This window comes from Saccopteryx leptura, chromosome 1, assembly GCF_036850995.1.
Source record: "Saccopteryx leptura isolate mSacLep1 chromosome 1, mSacLep1_pri_phased_curated, whole genome shotgun sequence".
Lineage (NCBI taxonomy): Eukaryota > Metazoa > Chordata > Mammalia > Chiroptera > Emballonuridae > Saccopteryx > Saccopteryx leptura.
In genome coordinates, this window is record NC_089503.1 from 253914288 (window position 1) to 253942130 (window position 27843).

Consider the following 27843-nt stretch of genomic DNA (forward strand, 5'->3'; position numbering starts at 1 on the left):
TGATTTTGTATTTTTAACCAAAACATACTTAATCAAATATGAAATCTACCAGGTCAAGGTTGGGAGGTATGTTTGATAAGAGTTTTTAAAAACAGCCCATATGGCCTGACCAGGCGGTGGCACAGTGGATAGAGCGTCGGACTGGGATGCGGAAGGGCCCAGGTTTGAGACCCCGAGGTCTCTAGCTTGAGCAACAAAAAAAAACAAAAAACCTCACCAGCTTGGACACAAGGTTGCTGGCTCGTGCAACGGGTTACTCGGTCTGCTGAAGGCCCGCGATCAAGGCACATATGAGAAAGCAATCAATGAACAACTAAGGTGTCACAACAAAAAACTGATGATTGATGCTTTTCAATTCTCTCCATTCCTGTCTGTCTGTCCCTCTCCCTGATTCTCTCTCTGTCCCTGTAAAAAAAAAAAAAAAGGTAAAAACAACCCATATGTCTGAGTAAGCATATCGGAAATTGAAAATGGTACTGAGAACCCAAAATAACTGGCTCATAAAAAGCTATCTTGTTAAAATGAACACTTAACCTTTTTTGGGGGGTGGGGGTGGGGGTCAGGGGATTTTATTTATTTCAAGAGAAAGAGTGAGAGAGTTTGAAGCATTAACTCAATAGTAGTTGCTTCCTGTATATGCCTTGATTTAGCAAGTCCAGGGTTTTATACTGGTAACCTCAGCAGTCCAGGTCAAAGCTTTATCCACTGTACCAGAGGTCAGGGACCAACACTTGACTTTAATGTAGAGAGCAGATAATGTGTTCTAGCAATGATACAGGTTATCAGTATTCTTGCATTTTCTTACACTGTATTTAAATATTTCAGGCTGCTTCTAAGTGCTATTTAATTAGACTGATTATTTTCTTAGAGTGACAAGGATATTTTTAATTCTGTACTTCCTCTTAAAGAGTAGGCTCCAGTTTAGGTGTTCATGGATTTGCTATTTCTAAATGTTCTTGCTCCTTTAACATTCTTCAAGAAAATATCTCAACATACGTGTGCATGGAAAAGGATATTATGTAAACCAATGAATAAACTCTTCTAAGAAAATTGGACTTGAGACACAGAAATATTGTGGAAGCCCCTGGAGTGGATGAACCTAAGTGTGAAGACTTTACTTGTGAACTGCTTGAATCCAAATATGTACACAGTGCTAGGACACAGTGCTTGATTTATTTTTCCAACTCTTCTTTTACAAAAGTTGCCCAGGCTAAATGGAACCAGAAAATCTAACACATGTATCAGAGTTCTTCCTCATGGGTCTGTCAGATGATCTGGAACTGCAGTCTTTGCTCAGTGGGCTGTTCCTGTCCATGTACCTGGTCACCCTGTTGGGGAACCTGCTCATCATCCTGGCCGTCAGCTCAGACTCTCACCTGCACACACCCATGTACTTCTTCCTCTCCAACCTGCCTTTGGCTGAGATTGGTTTCACCACCATTGTGAATATAATTGTGAACATCCAGACTCACAGCAGAGGCATCTCCTATGGGGCTGCCTCACACAGATGTCAATTATTATGCTTTTTGTATGTATGAATGATCTCCTGACTGTGATGGCCTGTGACTAGCTTGTATTTAGTTATTATGAATCCTCAACTTAGTGGCTTGTTCTGTGACCATTCTCTGCTCTTCAACCTTGCCAGTTTTGAAATCCTCACCAGTAACATGTTTGTTTATTCTACTGGTGCCATATTTGGTGGTGTTCCACCTTTAGGAATTATTTTCTCTTACTATAAAATTATTTGCTCCACTCTGAGAGTCCCATCAACAGGTGAGAAGTATAAAGCCTTGTCCACCTGTGGCTCTCACTTGTCGGTTATTTGTTTAATTTATGGAACCATCATTGGGGTGTACCTCAGTTCTGCTGTCTCATCTTTTTCCAGGCATGGTATGGTGACCTCAGTGGTGTACACTGGTTACCCCCATGCTGAACCACTTCATCTGTATTCTAAGGAACAGGGACATCAAAAGGGCTATGATAAAGCTGCTCAGGAAAACAATCTGATCTCAGTGCTCGCGTCATCCATTTGAGGTGCAAGTGGGAAAATGCAACACAACTAAACATCAAGACCTGCAAATCCCAGCTCTCTCATCCTATCATTTATGTAGCTCTGCTGAAATTCACTACTCTCCTTGTTTATCATTGAAATATCAATTCTTTTTATATGTCTGTAACAGGACTGAGGAGTTTCCTGAAATCCTTTTTATGTCATAAGCACTGCCTGACTGAATATTATTACATCAATGGAGATTTCTGTAGGTTAACACTGGAAACCCAAGCATCCCAGACTGATAACACTTTCTATGTATATTAAAATTTACATCCTTTTGACAGCTCTAAATTTTCCATATAAATTTATCATCTGTCAACTTTGTTTATGCAGATGTGTGATTATTTCTGTTTCTAAAACTTGGTTTTTATTGAAATCATGCAAAGCTTAAAAATATACTGGGTCTCATCACCATGTATTCTGATTTCATGGGACTGAAATATGATCTGAGCATGAGGATTTTAAAGAGCCTCCTGGTGGTTGTAGTGTGCAGGTTTGAGAACTACTGATCTAAGTCAGATCTTTCCTTCAAAAATGGCCTAATTTTTTGGGTCCACCTGCTCATGGATAAATGCTGAAGAATCTGAAGAAAATCAGAGGTAAAAGGTGGAAAAAGATAGAGCCTATGGTAGCAATAGGAAATGTGTTTTCCCAGTTATTACCGACAATGTTCTTCAAGTACCCTCTCTATACTGTACAGCTGTGCATGCGTGTTTATGTTGAAGCTATTGCCTCTCTTCTCCAAACTCACTTGTATGCTTTCTGATGTTGGGATGGAACTCTTGAAATCACTACTGTATTTTTCATCTTGTCGGTTATTTGTTTAATTTATGGAACCACCATTGGGGTGTACCTCAGTTCTGCTGTCTCATCTTTTTCCAGGCATGGTATGGTGACCTCAGTGGTGTACACTGGTTACCCCCATGCTGAACCACTTCATCTTGTATTCTAAGGAACAGGGACATCAAAAGGGCTATGATAAAGCCCTTTCGTTCATCTTACATACTGTCAATAGTAGTAACAGTCATGTTCTAAAAACTCAACTTTTCCCTTAACATTCGTTGAGAAGTAGTGGTATTTTCTTTCTTCACTTGTAATTGCTATGTTACTGGTTTGTTCTTTGCCTTTCACCCTTTTAATAACTGTTTAAGCAATATATTAAAATTTGTTTATCAAGGTGACTATTTTCTCTTTTCATGACTGAGCTCTGACTGGTATTATGATATGAGGTACAAACATATTTTGAGGTGTCAGCAACAGGAAGGTTGCAAAATAAGCTCAGGAAGAAACTGTAAATGATGTGTCTTGGCCATAAGTATATAACTGGAAAATTGATGGTGAGATAGTATTTATAGTTGCTGTGTTCTCTAATGATGCGTGAGGATCATGAAGTCACTGGTCATCACATGAAATTGGCCTTTTATACTACTATAGAAATGCCAAGAACCATGATTTTAGCAAAGGGTATTCTTTCCTCTCACTAGTGATGGTCTGGTTAAGACTTCACTTTGTTACTATGCTTCCCTGTCTTTTGTTATGATAACTGAAGCTTTGTGGACTCCTTTTGAGTTTTACACAATTGTATGTAAAGGAGTCTTCATATCACAGTGACAAACCAACCTCCACATTCCTCTTACTCAGAAAACCTGGATGAGTAGTATTTAGAAGGTTACAATATACAACTAACCACATACATCCCAATTTTTTCATGAGAAAAAAAGGAAACCATTTTTATTACAGTTTTTTCAGATGAGAGAACACAAATATAAGAAAAGTTTTGGAGTGAGTTGATTTCTTTCTCATTGGCATAAATTAGAACTGCTGGGGACATTCGTTAAATTTCGCTGTGGAATGGTTGAAGATTGGCCTGATGTTGATGGAGGAGCTCTCCTTGTATTACAGGAACCAAGTGGTCTTGAGTCTGTATGACCAGAAGTGGTATAATGAGGTCTACAGAAGTTTTCAATGGAGAGGAAGTTCTACCCTCTTGCCAAGTTGTCGCCAGTGAATATATGTTGAGTTTTTGTTCTGTGATTAATCAGGAATATGCTGGAAAGCAGACAGATGTGATCTGAGTCTTGAAGAGCCTGAACACAAAGGCCTGTAGGTGATAAGGCCATGTGGTTAGCAGTATCTGAGATGCTCCCAATGATACCCGATTCCTGTTTTCCATTCTCCATTCCTATGTGTATTTGCTCCTATTGAGCTTTAGCTGGACATAGGGCCTCACTTCCAATAAAGAATATATAGAAATGATGGCAGTTCACTTCTGAAAATAGAGTGTAAGAGATCTGGGTTTTTCTTGCTTCCCTTCTTTGGCTCTTGAGGTTGATATACCCCAACCTCCATGTTTTGAGATGCCCAATCAAGAGACTCACATGTCAAGGAACAGGGAATTCTCTGGCCAATAGTCCCCAAATACATGACACCTACCAACAGCCTTGTGAGTGAATGTAGAAGTGGGCCTCAGCCACTCAAACCTTAAGGTGACTGCAGCCCTAGGAGACACCTGTTACAACCTTATGAGAGGTTCCCAGAAGTGGTTATGTATCAATTACCAAAGAAATATATTAAATATATAAAAATTAAGTTGAAAAATACACCATTGTAATTCAATTAAAGGAAAAAAATGTATTGATGATATCAGAGTAATGATGAGAAGAGATACTCCTGATCTCTCTCCTTGGAATTTTAACAAATTGAACAAATATAATGAAGTGAAAAATGCCATCTGAGCTTGCAGGTATTCTTGAAAGATCAATGCACCAAATGGACCAAAGTTTGAATTGGTGGGAAAGAGGGACAGAAGATAAAATGCATTTTTGCAGTGGGCTCTGGAGTGGGGACAAACCTGGATTGACTGTGTTTTTTTGTTTGTTTGTTTGTTTTTCTCTACTGGACTTTAGAGAGAAGAGAAGCTCAGATTGGATTTTGTCTGAGGGGTACAGAGAGGGAAACCTGTAGTGGCTTTTTCTGCCAGGAGGAATGGTGAGTGAGAAGAGGAGAGGGGGAGAAACTAAACCAAAGTGCCCACAGCACGGTGTCATGGCCCATGTTCCCATGGTCTTCCTACAGTCCACACATGACAGAGACAGAGGAAACTAAAGTATGGCCTCCAGCCTCCCTGATCTTGCCTCCTTCACCTCGTGGTAAGGGCAGTGGTAGAAACAAACCTTTAATCCTAGCTTGCACCCAGCAGGCAAGTAAAAACACACAGTGGGCTCCAAAACCCACTCATTCATTGCTCACAAAGATACTGACTTATTCGAGTTTCCTAGAATCAAAGGTTTCTAGCTCACCAGCCTTATTCACCTCTGTTCCCCATCTCTTTCTCTCTGCACGAACTGGCTTCTCCTTCAGCACTCCACCATCTTGGATGCTTCTTCTCTCCTCCATGTGACCTTCCTTTTAGAATGTAATCACTCTTCTCTCCTCTAATGCTAATCTTAGGAACCGAGAGAGCAAGCTCCCTGTCTGCCCCACTTTATAGTGTAGAAATCAAAACCCTTAGTACAGTATACAAACAAGTCTCTGATACAAAGTCACTTATCTGAGGCATAATGGGATTCCTCATCAGAGTGCACCACCCCACACCATGCAATCAGTCAAGGGCATGGGGAAAAGCTTAGTCTTAAAACTAAGCCTTAGGCTATAACAACCTGGCCTGCTTACAGCCTGTCCTCCACACCCAATACAAACTATAAGCGAGCAAACATATATCATATTTATAAACTTATTTGACCAACAGTGTGCAAATAGCTCTTCTCTTCTCTGAGCCCCAAATTTTTAACAGAAAATTGGGTTGTTTGCATTTACCTTCAAATTAAAGCTGTTAAATTTAGCAATAAAAAAATCATGCCCTAATTGGAATTGCAAACAAACACTGCATTTGGGACTCACTTTTACCAAAAAATTCTTCATTGTTTACCTCAAATTCTATAATTTACTTATTTATTTTTGTGTTTTTTAATTTATTTTTTAATTCAGAAGGTTGATGTAGTTTGCCAAACTATACAGGTTTCAAGTGCACAACTGAAATTTTATTTTAGATGAGGATCCTGTATTTTAACTTGTAACTCTACATCCAAGATTATTATGAAGATTAGACATAATGTGATAAAATCTATCAGTCATATGTCAAGTTTACATCACATGTGGTAGCCATTTTTATAACTTTCATATATTTCTATTTAATATAAAATTTCAGAATTAAAAATTAATTTAATATGTTGTAAGGTACCAAAAAGCTGCAAATTAATATTGATATTCTGGGAGGAAAGATCAGGCTTTCCTTTTTTGGGGAGGGGAGGGAGAAGAATGTAGAAGTTTCTGGCTTGCAAGAAAAATGGGTCATTTAGTTTTAAATCTAAAATAAAAGTTTAACTGAGAAACTTCTCTTTCAATAGGAGGCAGAATTTACATACCACGTTGCATTGATTGTAGTTCCTTCCCCTTCTGGGATTCTTGAGAGTAAAATACCTCTAGGCCAGTGAGGGAAGAGGAACCCTGAAAGATTTGTAAATATCTTTGATTGTGTTACCTTGAAAGTTTTAATGTTTCTGTGTATCCCCTAGACCAGTGGTCCCCAACCCCACTGGTACCAGTCCACAGAGAAAGAATAAATAACTTACATTATTTTTGTTTTATTTATATTTAAGTCTGAACAATGTTTTATTTTTAAAAAATGACCAAATTCCCTCTGTTACATCCGTCTAAGACTCACTCTTGATGCTTGTCTCGGTCATGTGATACATTTATCCGTCCCACCCTAAAGGCCGGTCTGTGAAAATATTTTCTGACATTAAAATGGTCCGTGGCCCAAAAAAGTTTGGGGATCACTGCCGTAGACCAGTGGTAGTCAACCTGGTCCCTGCCACCCACTAGTGGGCATTCCAGCTTTCATGGGCAGTAGCAGAGCAACCAAAGTATAAATAAAAAGATAGATTTAACTATAGTAAGTTGTTTTATAAAGATTTTTCTGCCAAACTTAGCAAAAATCCAACATAAAGTACTTGGTAAATAATTACTATTATATGCTTTAACTTGCTGTAACTCTGCTTTATAAATTTTATAAAGTAAAATTACTTTCCTACTTTATAAATCACCATTACTGTGGAACTGGTGGGCAGTTAGAAAATTTTACTACTAACTGAGATACCAAAGTGGGCTGTAGGTATAAAAAGATTGACTACTCCTGCCCTAGACAAATATTATAATCTTGTTAATGATTGTGCTATAATGTTATGCTCTCCCCTGCCCATGTGTGATTAAGGGTATATAAACAGCCCCTGAACTATTTTTGGGACTGCATGATTTGGGCTTGCAGATGCCCCATGTCAGCCATATGCAGCCGGCATATTTAAAATGTCCTATTTTAATAAAACTCTTCAAAACTTATATGGACTGGCTGTCTCTACATGAACTTGATGAAATGAGGTACAGTGCCTTTCAGAATCTGGGGTGCAGAATTTATAACATATGGGGGCTCTTCTGGGATCTGATGTTTCATGTCACCGGATCAAGACACCTTGAATCAGATGGAGTCTCCACTGAGCTGCAGAGCCCCGCTTGAATCTGGAGGAGAGGCATGCCACCTGACATGTTTTCAGGGCTCCCGGTCTTCCTGTGGGGTCTGGACAGATCTCCAGTAGACACCTCTGGTGCCCAAATTTGACAATTTGGACTATTTGGTAGAGAAATCGAGGAGGTAGCAACTCTTTTTGCTTTATCTGAATGCTAGCTTTCCTCTGTATGCTTGCTTTTCTGTTCTGTAATGGATAGTGTGAAATAGATCAGACATGGTCATATGCTCGCAGTACAATCTCCAAGACCAAGATGTCAGTGGGGAGTTTTAGTAGTCCTGCCTTGGATTTTGCTGGGGAACATCTGGTTACACTCTGGTGGGACAATTGGTGGGGATTGGGTCTTGCTTCAGGCTCTCGGGGATATCTGCTCATACTTGAGAAGGGCATTAGTGGGAACCGAGTGGACCAGGTCCACCAGTTCTGCTGCGGGACTTCAGAGACATCAGTTTCTCTAAGAGAGGCATTAGTAGGAACTTCATCCTGCCCAGGACTTCCGGAGGTATCTAGTTGGGCTCTCAGTAAAATGTCATTTAGTGGGGATAATTGTTTTCTAATTTGGGAGGACATTAATGGGGATTGGATCGGTCCACGATTAGTCAGTCTTGCATCACACTGGATCAGTGGAGGCTGAGCTAACTTGGATTGATTAATCTCACCTCAGATTTCCAGAAACTTTTTTGTATTGTTGAGATCTCAGTCTTTGTTTTTAAAATTGTCTGTTTAGAAAACCCTGGTTTAAAGGAATCTCTAGTCACTAGAGTCTAGTGCCACCTGAGAAGCCACAAGGGGGAGCCCTTTCCCTGTCAGTGAGGCAAAGTACTTTTCAGCATCTGGAGTGCCATGCTCTCCACTGAGGGAAACTCCTCCCTTGTCTATTGAACTTTGTCTTTGTTGCCAGAAATATTAGGATAAGTAAAGCACACTCATTTAAACTTCTTGATTTGTGTGTATAAGTCTTTGTTTAATGTCTAAATGTGTCTGTTTTAAGGCCTAGCTTGAATCTTTTGTGTTAAAATTGGAAGCTTCTGACTAAAAAACAATCTTAACTGGCAAGCTGTTTTTCTCTTTGTTCTCAAATTCTAGCTTCGGGCACCCTGTTAGGTTTCTCCTCTGAAGGAAATTATTCTCTTCTGTTGGCTTCTTCACCTTGTCTTGTGTAATAAATTAATACCTCTATAGTCAAATCATCCTTTTATTCTGGGTGCTAGTTAATTATTTTTCTTGTTAGTGCACTAATTCTTAAATTCTCCTAGAACAAGTTTCAGTTTTGTAATAGGTAACAGCAAGGAGGACTTTTAATCTCTGGCTAGTAAAGAAAGTCTGGAATATAGTACTAGAAATCCAGGCTGTCCCAATCAGTATCTATACATTGATCAATGGCTAAATTTAACATTAGATCTACCACAATGCTAAAAGCTTGCTCAATACAAAAAGGGCTGACAAGCAAGTGATTTAAATAAAAAAAAGAGAGAAAAACCTAACTGGGATGAGTGGTGTGCAGACCGAGGGAGTGGAGCTGCGACTGAGGAGAGACAAATGTAGGCATGGTTCCTCCCCCTCCCGCTGTTCTTCCAGCCTCTGCCATTGGGCTACACCTGAGCAGAAGGTAAACAGTAAACAGCAAACCAAGAACCAAAAGACAAGCCCCACCGCCAGGCACATGGCTAGGCTACGATTCAGCCTGCTGTGTGCAGAGTGATGGGGGGGGGGGGCATAAAGTAAGGATGAGGTGACTAAAAATATAAAATAGAAACTAGTTTTAAATATTTGCCTACTGACCAAAAGAAGTTTTTCCCATATGGAAAATACAGGGTAGGAATAGTATTAAAAATTAGAACCTTGCTTTAGAAAAATCTTAAAGAAAAGAAAAAGAATTTAGAAATTAACAAACCATAGGTGTGGACCTTGCTAGTTAATTGGCTAGCTAAGTTGCAGCTCCAGAAGGTGTAAATGAACTATGAACAATAGGACTATAGGGAATAGAATTATTAGAAATAAGCCCTCCGTGGGTTGGGGATAGTAGCTTGTTGCCCTCCACTGGTGTAAAAAATTAGAGAAATAGTTTCCAACACTCTCCCGTGGGCTGGGGGATATTGGGTGCTTTATAAGCCTCTCAGTTATGTAGAAGGCATGGAGTTCATAAGGGAGACCTACTGCATTAGCCATAATAGTAAAAATTGTGAAAAAGAATTCAAGAAATTGCTGGAAAATTGGAAACCTCATATAGGCTAAAGCAGCCCACTGTTAGGAGGATAAATTTATAAAAATTGTAATTTTTTTTTTTTTTGCTGCTTTTATTGTAAGAAATAAAGCTAAACAGCTGCTGGGGAGAGGGAATGAAAGTCGGCTTAGTTTCTGGGAATGCTGGGTCCAAATGCCCGCCTGTCTGCCCCACCTCTCACATGGCAATCATGTCCCTAATCTGGCAATGAAGGAGAAGGGAACAGGAGCTCTGAGAAAAATGGGCACCATTTTGGGACTAAGCCCGGAGCCTTGCCGCTGCTGCCAACCTGAGCTTGGCCAGGCTAAGCCCAGGTTCAGTCAGCCCTGGGGTTGTACAAAGAGGGGCAGGCATGTCAGATGCCACTTCCTCTTCCTCCTTTTCCTAAGAACTCTGGTCGGCAAACTGCCATTCGCAAACAACATGCGGGCCACTAAGGCCTTTTTTCCCTCTTAGGTATAGCTCTTCAATGGAGTGCCAAGTGGGGGCGCTGCCTCAATAAGGAAGGTGCCTACATATACAGTTTAAATTTAAAATTAGCTCTTAAAAGAAAATTCAGTTATTGTACTGTTAATAATTGGCTCTATTAACTAATAGGTTTTCCGACAAAAAGGTTAGGAATGGTGACATACTGTCCCCCCCCCCACTATTGTGTAAAAAGTATTTTTCATGTTAAAATGTACATGTTATTTCAAAGGCCTTTTGTTAGTTCTTCTATTTGCTGTTTTATAGCCCTGTGATATTGAAATCTTGGTTTAAATATTAAAAATTGTTAATAATGTCTTTTTATGTAATTTTTGTAAGAATGAGATGGCACTCGAACACCCAGTGTGCAGGCTTTATTAGAGGAGAAAGACCTGCTGGGGCACTTCTCCAAAAGAAGGGCACCAGTAAAAACTAGGGGGACAAATTTTATAGGGTAAAGGAGAATCTCGAGCAAGTGGGTGTTGAATCAAAAGTCCTGGTATGTCTGGAATGCTCCTCCTTGGGGCGGCTTGCCAGCTTCTTGGAATTCCTCTTCCTCAGGGGTGATAGTCCAGTAAGTAAGGGTGAGGTCTGACAGAGGGCAGTTTGAAATTTCTGGTAAATTCATGTATCTATCATTTCTCAACTCTGTGATTACATATAAAAGAAAGGCAATTATTAATTTTATAATATATGGTGAGGGGTGATGAGGAGAAAAAGGAAAAAAATGAAAAATTATTCTTTCTTCTGGAGAGAACTCAAGAAAAGAACCTTGCCAAGCCAAGTCCTCCATCCAGTTAAGAAGGTTGTCAATTTTTGTGCTGCAAGGTCTGAACCAGGTGATATCTTCGAAAACCTGAGTGAGGAAGTAAAAAAGTCTTGAGAGGTAATAATTGTTAGTTGCTTGCTGTGAGTGCCGATTGAACAGGGTGACATGGTGATACATGGTCTCCTGGATGAGCCTCATGAGGCGTGCTGGTCTGGTTCCTCTCGAATGGGAGGACATGTGGAGATTTTTAGAGACAGGAAACCTGTTGGTGTAAGTTTTAGAAGGACTGAGTATGTGTGGTTTAAAAGGAAGGGGGTTTGGAGAACATTCAGGAGGGAACTTCTCGGGCTGAGGGGTGGCTTCTTCCTGATGTCATCCCTACCTATTTGATATTTCCCTCGTGAAGTTCTCCTTGGGGTATTAGGGAATAGGAGTGTAGGAGCATTTGATTGTAGGCAATCCTAGAGATTTCTCTCATCCAGGCCTGTCGAAACTTGATAAAGAAAGGGGTAAGCATTAATATTAGGCACAAAATTAGGATTGGTCCTATAATTAGTGCTAGCATTGAGAACAAGGGATTTTCCCACATTCTTTGGAATAAGGGTGTATTTATAGGGTTCCAGATTTTTCTGTTTCGTGAGGGCAGGTTTTAGGGTTGGTGTGTAGGGTTAGGTAGATTTTTCCAATTTTCTGATTGGCGAAGGTCTGCATGCAGTTCTGTAAGAAACTAGTGAACAAATGTAAGAGGCAGGGTTCAAAAATTAGAAAAATAAATAGGAGAGTGTGTGGACCAATGAAGGGCAATAGTCAAGACACCCAGTTTGTGCGAAACCACTGATTCTATGACATGGTTTGTTTTTTACGAATTCACTGGGCTTCAGAGAGAGAGAGAGTGAGTGAGAATAAGACAGGGCAGTGGCAAGTACCCCTGCCCCTAGACCTATTTTTATAGAAATTCTTAAAGCAACAAGAAGAGGAATTATTTGTGTAGCTCGTTTGGTCTTTAGATTGATGGGTAGTGTGCTAGGAACTGGAAGAGGGTCATGGGGTAGGATTAGGTTGATATTTGGGGTGAGATAGAGTAGAGTACAGGTTTTTGTCCAATCAGTAGGGAGACACTACTAATAGATACTACTAATAGGTGTTGGTTCAACATGAGAAGAAATCCCCTAGTTGGATGAGGCAGGCTAAGAGGTGAATAGAGAATAGAAGAAGAAGGAGTCAGTTTTGTTTCTCTGTTTCTGAGCTTCAGATGGTCAGGGTGGAGGAAAGAGCCACTCCTAATTTCCCTTTTTCCAAAGTCTGATTAAAAGAATCCTTAGTTTTTTCATATATTCGCCATACATAGACCAACCAGCTTCTGGTTTATGGTTTGAGTAAGGCATGCCGTTTTTCTACTTTAGCAGCAGTGGGAGTTGTCAGGATTATGGTGTGTGGACCCAGTCCACGTGAAAGTCAGTCCTTTGGTGATGTAATGCTGGAAGCGCCTCTTGGACAGTCTTTGAACAGTTTGCTGAGTAACCTATAAATACTGCAAGTACTTAAGGAAAGCGTGGTTACATTTCTACACTTTGCAATTAGAGTTTAACTCCTAGTGACTACTGCTTCAGGCTGGAATTAGCAGCAGGTCCCAGCCTACAATAGGCATGGGGCATTGAGACAAGAAGAATAAAGAAGATACTATACATTAAATAAAGCAACAAATTCAGACTGTCAATACCCACAGTAGAGATCTTTGAGGGATAACTAAAACTCAAATATTCAGGCAAGGCATAGTAGTTGGCCCTTGTGTTTACAAGAAATGAGATTAGCTTATCTGCTACTTGAAAGAAATACCATAGGCTCCTGAATGATGTCCTTGGGCCTTCAGTGGCAATTCCCAGCATGCTGGACAAGTTCAGGTCACAGGTGGCTGGAGCAGGGCTACAAGAGGCTGAACCCTCCCTCCATGGAGCAAGGGGGCAGCTTACCTTCTCGTATCCCTCTTTTCACAGCAAAGACATTTAAACTGGTGGGGCTGGGAAGCCTGGCAAGCTTCAGTTCAATAACATTTCTTTCTACTCTGGCGCAGGGCCCTGATGGAATTCTATGAAGCCCTTTAGGGCACCAAAGCCTTTAAGAGTGTATGCCAAAAGCTGGTATTTCCTGACCTCTTTGGGGCCTTATTTGCCTTTTTATTACTCCCTTGGCCACTAAAGACCTTAAAAGCCATGCTCAAAATATCTCACTGAAGGGCTTGGCTAAGAGAGCACAAATGGGAATCCAGTTGTTAAAGAAGCCTATTAGATTAAGTAAAAAAGATTTGATTTGCGATGGCAGGTGGTTGGAGACTGCGAAGGGTCTGAGTTTGATTTAGGGTAAGACCTCAGGTCGTGGGGGTTAAGGTGATGCCCAGATATACTACAGACTGAAAGTAAAGTTGAGCCTTAGCAGAGAAGACATGATATCCCTTCACAGCAAGGAAGTTAAGAAGGGTGGTGGTTTGTCTCCTTGAGGTAGGCAGGGAGGGGCTGCAGAGGAGTAGGTCATCTACATATTGTAAGAGAGTACTAGTTTTGAGATTGCATGCTGCTAAATTCTGAGTTAGTGCCTGCCCAAACAGATGTGGGCTGTTTTTGATCCCCTGGGGTAAGACATTCCATGTAAATTGCTGGGCTGCATTAGTATTCAGGTCAGTCCAGGTGAATGCAAGCAGAAAGTAAGAATCAAGGTGTAGAGGAATGGTAAAGAAGGCATTCTTGAGGTTTAGGACTGTGAAGTGAATGGTGTCTAAGGGAATGTGTGACAATAACCTGTAGAGATTAGGTACTACTGGCTGGAGGGGAACTACTGCCTCATTGATTAGGTGTAAGGTTTGTATGAGGAGATAAGCTCCTGAAGGTTTTTGAACAGGAAGGATGGTGGTATTGCAGGGAGAGTCCTTGGGGGTGAGTAAGCCTTGATTTAAGAGGTGGATAATTATTGGTTTAAGACCTTAGAAACAGACATAGTTACACATTAAACAAAGAGTTCACATACAGATTATGAATTAAGGTATTTAAATGAGAGCGCTTTACTTGTTTCAATTCAAATTATACTAGAAATATTTTCTGACAAAGAGACAAAGTAGATTACTCACTCACACAGCTCAATAATCAACTGCTTTTTTAAGCTTTTTGAGATGGCAGGGAGTTGTCAGCTTAGAGAGGAGGAAGAGAGAAAGCAGACGGATGGACAGTGTGAGCATCTGGATGGAAAGAAGGAGGGTCAGAATCTGCAGAAGGAGGGGGAGGGGGTTGGAGTGCTGGTGATGGCACCACATGGTCAGAGAAGTCAAAAAGATTTAGAGCTTGTAAGAAGAAGGGAGGGGTTTAAGAACACAGTGGAGATGGGAGGGGCCATTGGCCAGCAGTAGAGGAGAAAGAGAGAATGATATTTGCAGGTGAATGAGAAAGAGGTTTCAGCGAAGAGAGGGGAAGTGGCTTTCTGGAGGGAAGAGATTTAAGTGGAAGAGATTTGCAGAGGGACCAGAGAAGGGTCCCAAGAGAGGGATGCCCCTGGGGGTCAGGAGGGGAAGAGAGTTGGGAGTTCGTGGAGAAGGAAAAATTAGGAGTAGACGTTTTAGGTGAGGTTTCTTTGGCCAAAAATGGCCTGTGTGTAGAACAGGCGACACAAAATTAAGGACAGGAGTGAAGGGAGAAGAAAGCCTGCTCATAAGGAATTTCTGATGCCCTCCTCCTCCAGTGGCAGAAATTGTCAAGATCTCTTAGAATATTTTAATAGTAGTAGAAAATAACCTGGGAGGTGCCTAGACTTTCGAGGAAGTTCATAGAAGCAGGCCACTTGGAATAGAAACCTCCCAAACTGTAAACCTCAGAGAGTAGAGTGAGTCCTGAAGGAGTAGTCCCGAAGGAGTAGAGTAGTAGTCTCTGATGCCTGAGATTGGGAGAAGCAAATGTTCTGAGGGGAGCCTGGCTGAACAGTTTGGACTGAGAGGAGCCCACAGTAGAGGCTGGTGAGAGAAGGGAGTGTCCCTGCCTTTAGACACAGTTCCGAGAGGAGAAAATTTCCATAGAAAGAGAGTCTCAGACAGGAGATTGTCACCCCAAGGCTGAGATCCCAGGACATAGAAGTGGGGCCTGGCTAGGCATGCCTAGACTTTTGTAGAAGTCCAGTAAAGGAGTAGAGGCAGACCACTCGTAGATATAGTGTACAAAGTCAAAAGCATCTGACCAGGAAAGGGTGTTTTTAGAGAGAAATTTGGAGGCCAACCAGGGAAGGGGGAGGAGAAACTCCTTACCTCCTGATCCAACAGGGGTGCAGGACAGGGCAGACTGCTGGTCGCTCAACCACACTCACACAGCTGAACAGAATCAGAGTGTTAGCCCGGATGAGCTGCCGCTGTCCACTGCTTTCCTGGTTGTAAGTTCGGCCAGCAAGTGGATCATCCAGGCAGTTGGTGCCCTGTCCTGGGTTTCAGCACCAGATGTAAGAGTGAGACGGCACTTGAACACCAGGTGTGCAGGCTTTATTAGAGGAGAAAGACCTGCTGGGGCACTTCTCCAAAAGAAGGGTACCAGTACAAGCTAGAGGGACAAATTTTATAGGGTAAAGGAGAATCTTGAGCAAGTGGGTGTTGAATCAAAAGTCCTGGTATGTTCGAAATGCTCCTCCTTGGGGCAGCTTGCCAGCTTCTTGGAATTCCTGTTCCTCAGGGTTGATAGTCCAGTAAGTAAAGGTGAGGTCTGACAGATAAGCAGAACATCAAGAGGGCAGTTTGGAATTCCTGATAAATTTATGTATCTATCAATGTTTAGTTTATTATCATTTTTGAAACAATATTGTTCATTGCTAGGTAATATAAGAAAAGGAGTCATATCCTGAAACTCCTGCAAATCTATTTTTATTATGCTCTTTGTTTGAATTTTCTTTTGAATGCTAATGTACTGAATTGTTCCGCAGGGAAGAGACTCTAGAATCCTAAAGGAGACACCAAAACCTGTTTTTCTTAATTTGATCCAGCTAATAATGATGCTTTTGTCTTTTTCCAAAAGTTATATAGACAGAAAAGGACCCTCAAGCCCCTCAGCACGATCTTCTGAGCATGGCTCTTAAGGTCTATAATGACCAAGAAAGGAGGCAGAAAAGGCAAGTGGAGCCCAAAAGAGATCAGGAAAATACCAGCTTTTGGCATAAGCTGCCTTCGGAGCAAGCTGCCTTGCTCCACGGAGGGAGGGTTCAGTCTCTTCCAGCCCTAATCCAGCTACCTGTGACCTCACCTTGCCCAGCCTGCTGGGACTTGCCACTAAAAGCTAAAAGGTGCCCAAGGCTATTGGCCCATCTCACAACACCATTTACGAGCCTAAGATATTTCTGTATTAATTTTAGAAACTTCTTATCAATTTAAAAGAGAAACTGGGAACTATGCTTGGAATTGCATTTTGTAGAAAATTGGATTTTGTGGAAAAACCTGTATGAAATTGTCATCTTCGTAAAACTGAATCTTCCAGTTGATGAATGCAACATAATTGTCCATTTCTCTAGGTCTTCCTTAAATTTTTTAGCAGTGGTATAGTCTTAATTGTATAGATATTGAATAACTTTATTTAATTTATTTCTAGGTATGTAGAAGGTTTTACTTTATAAATATTTGCACTTATTTTTCTTTTAATAATTTTTATTGCATTTATTGGAGTGATGGTTAATAAAAGTATTTAGGTTTTATGTGTACTATTCAATAACATATCATCTGTATATCGTACTAAGTGGTCATTTACATAGTATCAGCTGTTAGTGCAACAACTTTGAATTTCAAATTGTTTTCATTTATTACTCTGTATAGATGGTTTGACAAAATTTCAGAAGTTTTACCCTCAATAGATTCTAAATTTAAAATTTTTACTTGAATGCCCTTGATAACATTAAAATATCTTACTATTATTGGATAAAATTTAATTTTATTATGATTTGATGCATCAGATAAAATAATTACAAATGCTTCAGTTTCCAAGTCCTCTATAAGTATTTTGTCACAGTAATTTATAAATACTGATTTCAAAAGAGCCTCGCATTTTGTCCTGGCACATGAAATTTTGCATCTTGACACTTTTTCAATAGTTACATTGTACAATCCATACTATGAAAACTTTGATTGTGAATTATGGTATGAAATGCAAATGTTACATTACAACCAACTGTTTTTCATCTTCAGAATAATTTGAAGTTTTAAAAAAACTTGTTACTATACAACTAGAAGCCGATGCATCTAATGATTGCTTATGTTTGTTGGTGGTCAAGTGTTTTGTTATTGCTGCTCTGCTCCCAACTGCAATACAAAATTTTTTGCTACAAATATTGTGGAAAACAATGGTATCTTTCTTTGATATAAGAAACCAAAATTCCTTTTTCAATTTGTCATTGAAATGCCATTTTCTCTTTTTTGATTTTTTCATCTCTTAAATAAAATTTAAAATAAAATATAGAGCTACATGAATGATGCAAACACATTAGGAACTGAAAATATTACATCATGGTAAGTGAATTTTTCAAAAGCTAAATTAAAAAAACTAAATATCAAACAAAACCAGTAATTTGGAGTGATATTCAGGTGTATTTATCATTTTCTAATTTAAAATGTCTGTTTTATGCAACTATTTAATCAAAATGTGTTAATAGATATGGATTCCGCCTGACCTGTGGTGGTGCAGTAGATAAAGCATCTACCTGGAATGCTGAGGTCACCAGTTTAAAACCCTGGGCTTGCTGGTCAAGCACATATGGGAGTTGATGTTTCCTTCTCCTCCCGCCTTCTCTCTCTCTCTTTCTCTCTCCCTCTCCTCTCTAAAATGAATAAATAAAATCTTAAAAAAATAGATATGGTTTCAGCTTAGATTTTCACTTTAAAACTCAAATCTTGGAGTGACGTCATGGAAATGGAGCCATGAGCAGTGTGTCCGACAGATCTCCCCAAAATCTCAACAAGTTTATCAACTAGAAACAGAAAAATTTATCTTTGGAGCATTCCGGAGTTCCACACACACTGAAAGCGAAAGGACTGTTATCACTTGAATCTGAGAGACGGATCAGAACTGACGGTGTGAAGGAAGCTAACTACCTCACGGTTGTTCATTCAAGCCGAGGAGGGAATACGCCTGTGGTGAGTCAGCCCACGCATGCAACTGCCCGCCCACACTCGGGGAGCGGCAGCCTGGGCGCTGGCGGCCGCCGGCGTGCCCTGAGAAACTACACGCACGCCACGTGCCATGGTTCGGGGGGTCCCCGGCCACCGGCGTGCCCTGAGAAACCGCGCGCGTGCCCCGTGCTGCGGTCCGGAGGGTCCCCGGCCAACGGTGTGCCCTGAGGAACTGCACGTGCGCGCCCCATGCCGCGGTCCGGAGGGTCCCCGGCCACTGGCGTGCCCTGAGAAACCGCGTGCGCGTGCCCCGTGCTGCAGTCCAGAGTCCCCGGCCACTGGCGTGCCCTGAGAGACCGCGTGCATGCCCCGTTCCCCGGTCCGGGAGGGGCTCCAAGGCTATCTTCCCCATTCCGGAGATTCTCTCTGTGGGTGGGGCACCTCACCCAGCCATTCAAGCTAACAATCAAGCATTGGGGGAGGGGCACGCAGGCAGCCTGAAATACTTTCGGGAGCACAGCTGTGGATCCAATCACTGAAATCAGCTTAACCCACGAAATCTGCACACCCACGGGGCTCTAATTGATAGGATCTCTCTCAGTTCAGCGATCCAAGACAAGAGGCATGATATTTTTCAGTGCCTCTCACTAAAGGGGCGGGGGCAACTTCTGATTGACAGAGCCTCCATATTCAGGGATATATGCTAACAAGAGGGACTTGGCAGATATTAAGATCTATATAGCAAGCAACGGCTAATGCCTCTTCTTCCCAGCCAAAATAGGTTACAAAGTGTGGAAAGCCTGGGTTGAGTGGTCCAACTGAATGCTAGGCGCTGAACAGTCACTTTGACAACAATTGACTCCCATCTCCACCTGATTACGCTGGAGGCTCTGACTGCCAGAGCCTTACCCAGAGCCTTGCGCTGAGTGGGGATAGAGTGGGGATTTCCCAGCTCTTTGAGCCTCTTACTCCCCAGACAGAAGCAGTGGCAGCCTCATAACTGGATCACCAGGCTGCTAATTCAGGAAGGAGAGACTAGGAGAGAGACTCCAGGAAAGCAAACTCTCTTTGTTAGACACTGTAAACGCCAACAAGCCTTGACTACCAGCGAGACTAAAGCCAATTATATGACATTGCCATAGAATCCCATCAACTGCAAATCCCTACCTAAGCGTGACACAGAGGCAGAGCCTGGGGTACAGAGTCACCGACCAGGAAGAGGGAGAGAAAAGAAAAAGGAAGAAGTTAACCTCTCAAAATCAAGAAAAATCCACAGACTTTATAACTTGTTCCACTACTTCTTCGTTGTTGTTGTTTCTTTCTTCTATCTTATTGCCTTTATTATTATTTCTATTTCCTCACTTCGGTCCTTTTATTCTCTGCCCATCTTATGCTTCCCTTTTCTTGAACTACACTACCCATGAGTGTTACATTTTATTTTTTTTCTTCATCCTTACTCTCCTTTAGGGTTACACTCCAAAACCCTTAACTCTCACTCTCTCCCCTTTTGTCTTTATTTCTCTTCCTTTTTTTCTTCCTTCGTTTCTCTCTTTTCCTTATTTTTTTTCCTTTCTATTCGTTTCTTCTTTTCTCCTTTTACTTTTCCTCCCATTCAATCCTCAATTATGAACAAATTATTTAATTTGGGACTCAAGGTTTTTTTTGGTTTTCTTTTTTTTTTTTTTTGCTTTTGTTTTTGTTTTTCCTTTGTTTGTTTTTGTGGCATTTTGGGTACTTTTTACATTGCTTTTTAACTCACCAGCTTTCCTCCCAACCCAAGGTCTCCATTGTAGTTAGTCTTCGCTCCACTTAATACAACAGATTTTTACTTATTATTTTTATATTTTTCTTCTTTCCCTACTCCTCTTTTTGCCCCTTGAACTCTTCACCCCAAATCAGGCCCTCTGTTATAGGCAGTTTTTGTTCCATTTAGTACAATATAATTCACATGTCATCACGATATTTCCCTAAGGAGGGGAGAGGAGGGGAAGAGAAGAAAGAAAAAAGGGGAAATAATAAATTATTACTGTTTTTTTGTTTGTGGGGTGTTTTCCTTTTTTTTCCCCCTTTTTATTCTTTATTAAGTCTAATTAATACTATCAACAAGACCACCTTCAGATGCCAATAAAAAAAGGAAATCGAATATTATGGATACAAAAGATAGAGAGGTAACACAAATATATGTGGAAAAATCTATGGAGAAAAGATTTAACATATTGGAAGCCTTGGAGCCAAATGACAGAGAATTTAAAATAGAAATCTTAAAAATACTCAGAGATATACAAGAAAACACAGAAAGGCAATTTAGAGAGATCAGAAAACAACTCAATGATCACAAAGAATATATTACCAAGGAAATTGAAACTATAAAAACAAATCAAACAGAATTGAAAAACTCAATTCACGAGCTGAAAAACGAGGTAACAAGCTTAGCTAATAGAACAGCCCAGATAGAAGATAGGATTAGTGAAATAGAAGACAAGCAACTTGAGGCACAACAGAGAGAAGAAGAAAGAGACTCAAAAATAATAAAAAATGAGAAAGCCCTACAGGAATTGTCTGACTCCATCAGAAAGAATAACATAAGAATAATAGGTATATCAGAGGGAGAAGAGAAAGAAAATGGAATGGAGAATAAACTCAAACAAATAATAGATGAGAACTTCCCAAGCCTGTGGAAAGAACTAAAGCCTCAATTTCAAGAAGCAAACAGAACACCGAGTTTTCTTAACCCCAACAAACCCACTCCAAGGCACATCATAATGAAGATGACACAAGCCAATGACAAAGAAAAAATTCTCAAGGCAGCTAGGGAAAAGAAGAGAACAACATATAAAGGAAGGCCTATTAGATATCATCAGATTTCTCAGCAGAAACTCTACAAGCTAGAAGAGAGTGGACCCCAATATTTAAAGCCCTGAAAGAGAGGAACTTTCAGCCAAGAATACTATACCCATCAAAGCTATCCTTCAAGTACGAAGGAGATATAAAAACATTCACAAATACAGAAAAGATGAGGGAATTTATCATCAGAAAGCCCCCACTCCAGGAAATACTAAAGGGGGTTTTCCAACCAGATTCAAAGAACAAAAGAAAACAAAACCACAAGTAACAGCTCCACCAAGAACACAATAAAACCAAATTTAAACTGTGACAACAAAAGAAAAAAAGGGGGGAAAGGATGAGGATTAACAGTAGCAAAGGACGATGAAGCACAGAAATACTCATAAGATAGGGTACTACAATGAATATGGTAGGTACCCTTTTCATTACTTAATGGTAACCACCCTTGAAAAAACCACCACAAAAACACTTGACTTAAAAAAGGTAGCAACAGAGGAAAGAAGTATGGAATACAAACAAACAAAAACAAATGATAGAAAAACAAAAGAGAAGAATCAAACTAGATACAAAACTAACAGAAAGCAATTTATAAAATGGCAATAGGGAACCCACAGTGTCAATAATTACACTAAATGTAAATGGATTAAACTCACCAATATAAAGACACACAGTAGCAGAATGGATTAAAAAAGAAAATCCAACTGTATGTTGCCTACAAGAAACACATCTAAGCAACAAGGATAAAAACAAATTCAAAGTGAAAGGCTGGAAAACAATACTCCAAGCAAACAACACCCAAAAAAAGCAAGTGTAGCAATACTCATATCTAATAATGCTGATTACAAGACAGAAAAAGTACTCAGAGACAAAAATGGTCATTTCATAATGATTAAGGGGACACTGAATCAGGAAGACATAACAATCCTTAATATATATGCACCAAACCAAGGAGCACCAAAATATATAAGACAGCTACTTATTGACCTTAAAACAAAAACTGACAAAAATACAATCATACTTGAAGACCTCAATACACCGCTGACGACTCTAGATCGATCGGTCATCCAAACAGAGAATCAATAAAGATATAGTGGCCTTAAACGAAATACTAGAACAACTGGATATGATAGACATCTACAGGACACTTCATCCCAAAGCGACAGAGTATACATTTTTCTCTAGTGTACATGGAACATTCTCAAGAATTGACCATATGTTGGGCCACAAAGACAATATCAGCAAATTTAGAAAAATTGAAATTGTACCAACCATATTCTCTGATCATAAAGCCTTGAAACTAGAATTTAACTGTAAAAAAGAGGGGGATAAACCCACAAAATTGTGGAAACTAAATAACATACTTCTAAAAAATGAATGGGTCAAAGAAGAAATAAGCACAGAGATCAAAAGATATATACAGACAAATGAAAATGACAATACGACATATCAGAATCTATGGGATGCAGCAAAAGCAGTAATAAGAGGAAAGTTTATATCACTTCAGGCCTATATGAACAAACAAGAGAGAGCCCAAGTAAACCACTTAACTTCACACCTTAAGGAACTAGAAAAAGAAGAACAAAGACAACCCAAAACCAGCCGAAGAAAGGAGATAATAAAAATCAGAGCAGAAATAAACAAAATAGAGAACAGAAAAACTATAGAAAAAATCAATAAAACAAGGAGCTGGTTCTTTGAAAAGATCAACAAAATTGACATACCCTTGGCAAGACTCACCAAGGAAAAAAGGCACAGGACTCAAATAAAATCCAAAATGAAAGAGGAGAGATCACCACGAACACCGTAGATATACAAAGAATTATTGTAGAATACTATAAAAAACTATATGCCACCAAATACAACAATCTGGAAGAAATGGATAAATTCCTAGAACAATACAACCTTCCTATACTGAGTCATGAAGAAGCAGAAAGCCTAAACAGACCAATCAGCAGGGAGGAAATAGAAAAAATTATTAAAAACCTCACCAAAAATAAAAGTCCAGGCCCAGACTGTTATACTAGTGAATTCTATCAAACATTCAAAGAAGACTTGGTTCCTATTCTACTCAAAGTCTTCCAAAAAATTGAAGAAGAAGCAATACTTCCAAACACATTTTATGAGGTCAACATAACCCTCATACCATAACCTGGCAAGGATGGCACAAAGAAAGAAAACTACAGACCAATATCTCTAATGAATACAGATGCTAAAATACTAAACAAAATACTGGCAAATCAAATACAACAACATATTAAAAAAATAATACATCATGATCAAGTGGGATTCATCTCAGAATCTCAAGGATGGTTCAACATACGTAAAACGATTAACTTAATACACCATATCAAGAAAACAAAAAACAAAAACCACATGATCTTATCAATAGACGCAGAAAAGGCTTTCGATAAAATACAACACAATTTTATGTTTAAGACTCTCAACAAAATGGGTATAGAAGGAAAATGTCTCAACATGATAAAGGCCATATATGATAAACCATCAGCCAACATCATATTAAATGGCATAAAACTGAGGGTTTTCCACCTTAAATCAGGAACAAGACAGGGTTGTCCACTCTCTCCACTCTTATTTAATGTGGTGCTAGAAGTTCTGGCCAGAGCAATCAGACAAGACAAAGAAATAAAAGGCATCCATATTGGAAAAGAAGAAGTAAAGGTATCACTTTTTGCTGATGATATGATCCTATACATCGAAAACCCGAAGGACTCCACAAAAAGATTACTAGAAACAATAAGCCAATACACTAAGGTCGCAGGATACAAAATTAACATACAAAAGTCCATAGCCTTTCTATATGCCAACAATGAAATATTAGAAAACAAACTCAAAAATATAATTCCCTTCACGATTGCAACCAAAAAAATAAAATACCTAGGAATAAACATAACAAAGAATGTAAAGGACCTATATAACGAAAACTACAAGGCATTGTTAAAAGAAATAGAAAAAGACACAATGAGATGGAAAAATATTCCTTGTTCTTGGATAGGAAGAATAAATATAATTAAAATGGCCATATTACCCAAAGCAATATATAAATTTAATGCAATTCCCATCAAAATTCCTATGACATTTTTTAAAGAAATAGAGCAAAAAATCATCAGATTTATATGCAAGTATAAAAAATCCCGAATAGCCAAAGCAGTCCTTAAGAAAAAGAATGAAGCTGGGGGCATTACAGTACCTGACTTTAAACTATATTATAGGGCCACGATAATCAAAACAGCATGGTATTGGCAGAAAAATAGACACTCAGACCAATGGAACAGAATAGAAAGCCCAGAAATAAAACCACATATATATGGTCAAATAATCTTTGATAAAGGAGCCAACAACACACAATGGAGAAAAGAAAGCCACTTCAACAAATGGTGTTGGGAAAACTGGAAAGCCACATGCAAAAGAATGAAACTCGACTACAGCCTGTCCCCGTGTACTAAAATTAATTCAAAATGGATCAAAGACCTAAATATAAGACCTGAAACAATAAAGTACATAGAAGAAGACATAGGTACTAAACTCATGGACCTGGGTTTTAAAGAACATTTTATGAACCTGACTCCAATGGCAAGAGAAGTGAAGGCAAAGATAAATGAATGGGACTACATCAGAATAAAATTTTTTGCTCAGCAAGAGAAACTGATATCAAAATAAACAGACAGCCAACTAAATGGGAAATGATAGTTTCAAACAACAGCTCAGATAAGGGCCTAATATCCAAAATTTACAAAGAACTCATAAAACTCAACAACAAACAAACAAACAATCAAATAAAAAAATGGGAAGAGGACATGAACAGACACTTCTCCCAGGAAGAAATACAAGTGGCCAAAAGATATATGAAAAGATGCTCAGCTTCATTAGTTATTAGAGAAATGCAAATCAAAACTACAATGAGATATCACCTCACCCCTGTTAGATTAGCTATTATCAACAAGACAGGTAATAAATAGCAAATGTTGGAGAGGCTGCGGAGAAAAGGGAACTCTCATCCACTGTTGGTGGGACTGTAAAGTAGTACAACCATTATGGAGGAAAGTATGGTGGTTCCTCAAAAAACTGAAAATAGAACTACCTTATGACCCAGCAATCCCTCTACTGGGTATATACCCCAAAACCTCAGAAACATTGATACGTAAAGACACATGTAGCCCCATGTTCATTGCAGCATTGTTCACAGTGGCCAAGACATGGAAACAACCAAAAAGCCCTTCAATAGAAGACTGGATAAAGAAGATGTGGCACATATACACTATGGAATACTACTCAGCCATAAGAAATGATGACATCAGATCATTTACAGCAAAATGGTGGGATCTTGATAACATTATATGGAGTGAAATATGTAAATCAGAAAAAAACAAGAACTACATGATTCCATACATTGGTGGAACATAAAAACGAGACTAAGAGACATGGTCAAGAGTGTGGTGGTTACCAGGGGTGGGGGGAGGGAGGACGCAGGAGGGAGGGAGGGAGAGAGTTAGGGGGAGGGGGAGGGGCACAGAGAAAACTAGATAGAGGGTGATGGAGGACAATCTGTCTCTGGGCGAGGGGTATGCAACATAATTTAATGACAAGATAACCTGGACATGTTTTCTTTGAATATATGCACCCTGATTTATTAATGTCATCCCATTAACATTAATAAAAATTTATTTTAAAAAAACCTCAAATTTTGGGAAAATATTTGTAAATAAAATTATACATATATGTAAATAATTAAATAGATAATGAATTAATAATAAAATGTGAATTGTGCTTACCTGTCTATGATTGAATATTGACTGAGAAAGAAACAATCATGCCTAACCAGGTGGTGGCACAGTGGATAGAGCATCAGACTGGTATGTGGAGGACCCAGGTTTGAGATCCCGAGGTTGCCAGCTTGAGTGCAGACTCATCTGGTTTAAGCAAAGCTCACCAGCTTGGATCCAAGGTTGCTGACTTGAGCAAGAGGTTACAAAGTCTGCTGAAGGCCCTTGGTCAAGGCACATATGAGAAAGCAATCAATGAACAACTAAGGTGTCGCAACAAAAAAACTGATGATTGATGCTTCTCATCTCTCTCCGTTCTTGTCTGTCTGTCCCTATCTATCCCTCTCTGTGACTCTCTCTGTCTCTGAAAAAAAAATTAAAAAAAAATAATCATGGGTCTACAATGTCACATGTGCCTGTATCATGATTCAGTAAGAAGAACGCAAAGCCATTTGCATGCTCAGTATATCGCGTGCTCTCTCAAGATCTCCTGTGTGGAGTGCATGCATCTCATAATTGCATCTTGCCACACTGTACTGATCCTTGACAAATTATTATGTCAAATACAAATATGTCACATCATACACAATGGATGGACTCTGTGTTGATCAAATACAAACATTTACAGATTAGTCTTCCAATATCAAAAAATAGGACATGTAGGAGGACACTTTTTGAGGGAGGACAAACTTACAAAAGAAGGACTGTCCTCCCTAAAGGAGGATGATTAGTGACCTTATTTATAAAGAGGGAGAAAAAATGGGAGGATAAGGGAAACCAGAACAAAGAAATCCAAAGGAGGGGATTGAGAGTACTTTGCTGAGGTGACACAGCACTGTTGAGATAACTGATGAAGGCTACACATCTTTCAGAGCTGGCCTTTCTGAATGTTGGAGTTCATTCTCTCCCTTGGTTATTACATGAATTAAATCTAGCAAGTAATTTATAAATTAAGATTTTTTATATATATATAACAAGTGTCCGCAGATTCCCACAGTCAAGTGGCCCTTTTTGACCTTGAGCAAGCAGGAACCAGAAGTGCAAGCCTCAGCACAGTGGGAGTGAGGATGAGGGTGGGGGCTGATGATAATTCTTTCTGCTGGATGTTAAACCTGATATGTGTCAGCTGGAGGGGAACAGGCCTTTTAACTGTAATAAGAACTTAGCCAGAGGTGAAAGTACAGGATTGATTATACACATTTGATTTGTTACAGAAAACATAAATGTGATTACCAAAACTAGTAATATTGTATTATGGCTATAAAAGAAACAAACTATATTTAGTAATTTAAAGGCTTACTGCTATAAATTTACTTTGTTAGTAGATTCTTATTTAGCTCTATTGTAGTGTTGGGAACCAAAATATAAACAGGGTATTTTTACAGTCTGGATATCTTGGGGACAAAGGTGCTGGGCCTAAACCCCCACCTCACCTGCTTAGTTAACAGAGCTTTACCTGACTCTCACTTGTCCCACCCATGTTCTCTGGAACAGACTGGAAGCAAGTTTCTTATTGGTGTAAAGTTAGATTTAAATGGTATGGTGGGAGTTGTCTTGGAAACAATTGAATTACTAATAGACCACGATTTTTCCCTGAATAAAAATGGATGCTTCCCTGAAAGCAGCCATGTTTCTGCTCAGGAACAATAGAGACTGTTTGCCGTGTCATCCTCCCGAACTCATCTATATGTATATATCTTTAAGTCTCTGTCTATCATTTATTTAATTTCATACCTTTTCCCATTTGAAGACCCTGTGATAGACTCATCATGGCTGGACCATGACAATTGGCACCCAACGTGGGGCACAAATAAGGGAAAACAGAGGTAAAGAAACTCCCTCAGAAGTGAGCACATGAAGTAAGTATAAAGCTTTTAGAGAGTGAAGGTTTTAAGTACAGTGTGGGGGAGAGTATAGTAATAGAGTAATTTGGGAGTAAATAACCATGGGATAAATAGGTTCAAAAGTGAGGAACCTTTCTCTTTTTGTACAAATGTTTTTATTTGAGAATAAG

The 27843-nt window shown here is 39.5% G+C and overlaps 1 protein-coding gene and 1 pseudogene across 1 annotated transcript in view; both read left to right on the forward strand.

Moving 5' to 3' along the window:
• Positions 1 to 27843, forward strand: part of LOC136379613 (zinc finger protein 699-like) — an 80385-nt gene that overhangs the window by 13793 nt on the left and 38749 nt on the right.
• Positions 334 to 2895, forward strand: LOC136379718 (olfactory receptor 7E178-like; annotated as a pseudogene).